This window comes from Meleagris gallopavo, chromosome 7, assembly GCF_000146605.3.
Source record: "Meleagris gallopavo isolate NT-WF06-2002-E0010 breed Aviagen turkey brand Nicholas breeding stock chromosome 7, Turkey_5.1, whole genome shotgun sequence".
NCBI classification, from domain to species: domain Eukaryota; kingdom Metazoa; phylum Chordata; class Aves; order Galliformes; family Phasianidae; genus Meleagris; species Meleagris gallopavo.
In genome coordinates, this window is record NC_015017.2 from 20,232,165 (window position 1) to 20,237,545 (window position 5,381).

Genomic DNA, 5,381 nt, shown 5'->3' on the forward strand with positions numbered 1-5,381 from the left:
TTTTTGCTGTTTTTGCTGAAGAATTTTTTTTCTACTTTTATTCTCTTATTATATGAAAATCCAATTTTGTCAGCTGAGATCAGGTCTGATCCCTACAGCCTTTTTTTCTGTAATGACCAGAAAGTACTGGTTAGACAGGTGCTTACTTCTCACACAGAGGTGGCCCTTTGTCTTAACCTTTTCTGAGGTTATTAATTCTTTCTGGTCCAATTTGGGAGATTGAAAGCAGTTTATTTTTTAATCCAAATATTTCTTTATTTTGGTCATCATAAATAAATATTTGTAAAAGTTCTTCTGTAATCTCTTGTTTTTTTTTACAGGACTGCCCTATTCAATGAAAGAAGCTGGTTTTCCTTTAGGAGTACTGCTTCTGTTTGGGGTTGCCTATATCACAGGTACTGTAAAAGCAGTTTGTGTTATAAAGTGAAAATTTGTTTTGCAAAGTTCAGGTGATTTTGAACATCATGTTAGCTTAAACAATTGTGTTTATGACTTAGTAAAAATGGGAAATTTTCACCTCACTAATCCCCAGAGCCGATTAGTAAAAGTAGAGAATTACTCTGAACAACGTATAAAGCTGCTTTTTGTGTACCTTTTATTTGGTGAAGCCTAATTTCTTAGACTAGGTCAAGATGACATTTGGAAGAATAGATCTTATTTGTGTGTTATAATCACCTACTTTAGTCTACTGTTTTTACTCTAATTTAGACAATGATCATTGAGTGGGTTGTATATCATTCAAGTGTACTGCAGAATTAAAACCTTCCAGAGTAACTATGATTTTGAACATTTTGATTATGATCCATTAAAAAAAAATCATGGATTTACCTTCAAATAGAAGTCAGCTTTATAGAAGGTAGTAAACACTGATGCTGAAGAGAGCTATTCCAATTGCAGCACAGATTACAAGCTAAGTGAAAGCCAGAGAAAGAATAAACGAGGTCCCGCCCTATTTGTCAAGACATCTATCCAAGGTAGTAAATTCTGTGGTATAACTAATCTGGACTGAAAAATTACATGGTACTCAAACAAATACTAAAGCATAGCATGCAAGAACACCACATTCCATACTGTTCTTCATAAAAGGATGAGGTTCTGTCTTGGAGGATTCCACCTATGACATAAGCTCTCTGTCAAAGCACATTACTTCTTCATACAAGAGTGGTTCAGTCTCTGGTTTTCAAGATAAATTATTTGACACAGGCATTGGTCGTGTACTCTACCTGAATATAGTGAAATGTTTCATCTAGTTAGTAATCTTTTCCCTTGTTTATTGAATCTTACATACTTGGTTCTTTCCCTTTAGCTATATTGGCTACCTACAGAAATGATGAGATTTCTGTTCTCTTACTGTGACTTCCCTTACCATTCTCCTCCCTGGTCTTCTAATGCTGCTGTTTTTCATTTTTACAGACCTCTTTTTTTAAGGAGTGAAAAAGAGTAGTAACTAAATTCTAGTTGTTAGCATTTTGTTAATTAATTGCTAGCCTTTAACAAAAATTTTATATTTTAACAGATTATTCCATTATATTACTGATCAAAGGAGGAAATCTCTCCAGTACCAACACCTATCAAGAACTGGTCAGAAAAACATACGGTTTTTTAGGTTATCTAGTTCTTTCAACTCTTCAGTTTTTATATCCATTTATTGGTAAGATGACATAAAAAAAGAGTATCTGAGCTTTATAATAGTAAAGGTTTTTTCACATTATCTTATTCTTTTACTTGATAAATTTCAAGAACTCTAAAAAGTATACTATATACACCTATTTTCTTAATAAATAAACAATTGTAGAATGCTGAAGAATGAGGAAGAATTCACTGAATCTGAGAACCAGAATAATAAAAATGAATTGAAGTGTGATAACAAACACAGTGGCCTTGCTTATCAGATTAGATTCTTTCTAGGTTGTACCTGCTTGAAATAAAGAAAGGCAATTGTTAGCTTTTTCTTTTTTTTTTTGTCTTCAGCCTGAATCTTAAAAGTTGGTGTTAACTAGAATTCGTACAAGGGGGATTGTGGCATGCCACCCTGAAGTCCACACAATACATCTATTTAATGGTTTATCAAATAATCTACATTTGATTTGTACTAACCATTTTTTAAATTTTCTTTAAGCTATGATTAGTTACAACATAATAACTGGAGACACTTTAACTAAAGTGTTCTTGAGAATTCCTGGAGGTAAGATGCATTTTAAAATTTCAGAATGGAAAAAATTATTAGGTAGGAATGTAGCATGCTTTTTTAGGGCTTATCATACTGTGGTAAACTTGAAATAGTAATCTACCTGTTACTTTGTGTCTGAATTATTCTTAAATGTCAATCAGGTTATGAATTTGAAGCCTGTTTGTACAAGTATTATTTTTTTTAAAATTGCAAATCCTAATCCTTGTTTGTCATTGGACTCGGTGTTAGTGAAGAGGCCACAATATTTAATGAGATATTAAGCAAATATTCTCCACACTGATATGATAACAAGATCATATTTTACCATATTTTTTGATATTTGCTATAATAAATATATACATACTGATACTGCGTTTAGTGAATAATTGTGGATGACTTGTGTACAAATATTGTACACAATGGATTTAATGCACATTTAAGCATGCCTGTATGGTTGGTCATAAACTGCACATGTAACTGCAGATGGTCTCTTGGATAGCATATGAAAACTGTTGAGTCATAGCCTGAACCGCTGATTGAACCTGAGGAAAAGACCTAGTCAGCCTTGGGAGCACAGGTGAAGGCAATTCATGTGTGCGACCTGAAGGGGTGGAGCCTGGCTGCATCTCTCAAAACTTGTTTAAGGGCTGACTGCCACTGGGGAAGGATCTCTTTCTGGAGATTCCTCTTTGGTGAAGCTTTCCTCTGCAAACCTGGAATCTTCCGATACGGGTGAGCGCTTTTCTTCCCCTTCCTTATAGCACCTTTCTGTCATGTTGGTTCTGTCGTTGCACCTCTGTTGTAATGCCTTTCCCATTGTATTCATCTGTCCAATTGCTACAGATAGTATAAAAACATTTTGAGGTCTTAATTCATGCGCTTCTTATCCTTCTCTGATTGTAAGTTTTCAAAATGGAATCGATGGAGTAATTTGTAGGTACTTATTTCTTTCAGCAGAAAGCCAACTAAGTTCAGGTATATTTCACTGGCAAATTAAACTCGAAAGAGCACATATGCAGTGAAGTGCAAATTAGTGTTTGTATGAACTGCTTGATTTCCCTAGGAAGACTATAATTTCAAGTAGGTAAAGCCTGCAAGATGTGGGATATGGTTTTAACTGTTATGCTTTGTTCAGCTCGATAAAGACAGTGAATACCTAGTGATTCATATATAACATGACTTTTTTTAATGGAAGGAACATGTAGTGTTCAAGAGGCGTCTGGATGAGGAGCTGTGAGATATGGTTTGGTAGCTTGTGGTAATAAGAAGACAGTTGGACTACATGATCTTATAGATTGTTTCCAACCTTGTGATTCTATGATTCTATGATCTTTTCACCTGGCTTGGAGGATGCTTATCTAGGAAGAAAGGGAAAAGGCATTATAATCTCCCAAAGGATTAAGGAGCTGTACATTTGAACTGTACATTTCTCTTGTCAATTGCTATTCAATTTCCAGTCAAAATTGTGTAGCAAGCAGGTTCATAATTATGATTTGTGGCAATCTGATTAAACCTGAGATGTTTTGTGTTAAATTGGTGTTGTCTTGAGGGGGGAAAAAAAAAAAAACACATCTCCAGTTGTGGGGGAAAAAAACAAAACAAAACTCCCCTTATTGCGAGGGTTATACTTTTTTTTTTTTTTTCCCCTCATGTGATAATCTCTGTTTTTCAAGTGGAGAGCAGTTGACTTTAAGAAAAGAGATTCTCAGATGAACCTTCCCCCAAATTAACTTTTTTTACAGTCATTATTTGAGAATCTATTCCTCTTTTGTAGTAGGAAATGCTTAGTCATTGCTTGAAGCAGTGATTGAGCACCTGGTGGGAAGACAGGGCCAACCCAGGGCACTGAGGTGCATGCAGTGCCTCTGAGTGACTGGAAGGGGTGGAGCCAGAATCATTTAAGGGTTGGCAGTGGAGATGAGGGCATCTCTTGCTGGATATCTTTGTGTACCTGAGGCCTTCTGAAGATAAGCAGCTCTTTTTCTTCATTTCTGTATCCATGGCTGCTGTATTTAGTCTTGTTCTCATTTGCTGTAGCCAAGGACTTTGCCACTCTGCTGTTATCATCCAATTATAACATTACAGTTGCATATAGGATGAACTGTTGGTTAAATTTGCAGGAATATTCTATTAATACTTAGACTTTATTTCACTGTTATTTATCTTGAAATGTGGTTAGTATTGAAGTTTGTTGTTGTTAGACTTCTGAGTGCAACTAATCTATTTTTCAAGTCAGTCTCTTAGAGAAGTAACTTACTTGCTTCTTTGTTTCAGTTGGATTGGAAAATGTGCTTATTGATCGTCGCTTCATAATTCTTTTTACCACTATCATCTTTACCTTGCCTTTATCTTTGTATCGTGACATAGCGAAATTGGGAAAGGTAAACTTTTTTATATGCCGTTAGAAAATAAGTACCAGTCATGCATAACGCAAGGTATTTGAATTGAACTGCATCCAACTAGATGCAACAAATTAAATATTTTTGAAGTTCAGACCACCTTCTGTCCCAGGAAATATCAGAGAACTTAGAGAAGTATAAGCAAGACTTTGGTCTCTACATGAATGGCTAGTTTTTCCCATCTACTGTTAGTAGACATGGATATTTTATTTATTTATTTTTAGAGCAGTATGTATTGCAAGTCAGATCTTGAAATACTGAGCACCACTGATGACAATTATTTAAATGGAAAGTATCTTACTGTTAGACAAATAATTGCAATTTGTTACTTATCTAAGGAGAATAACAAATGAAAAGATGATGATGGTGTAGGGCAAGCTACATGATTATAAATATAAATATTTGATGTAATATTTAGAAATGTAGCTGGTTAATAAGTATTTTAAAAAATTGCACTGCTTAGAAGAGAGCTTTTCAACGGTTTACTGACTGAATTTGTGTGTTTTGTTTTACAGGTGTCTCTTGTTTCTCTGCTTTTAACCATTGTCATCCTGGTTATTGTAATGGTGAGGACAATAACGCTCGGTCCACAGGTGTAAGTGTTCTTACCCTCGCTAGAAAGTGAATTTTTGAGATATATAATCAGTTGCATCATTCTTATTTTGTCTATAGTTTTGAATGTGGTTGTTTTGGTAGAAACATGTATTTAAAGAAGTCAGTTTCTACTGGCAGCAATAAAAAATGAACTACTGAAATTTGAATCCATTTTTTCTTCCTTCCGTTGCATATATGCAAAGTTACAAAGTCTCAAA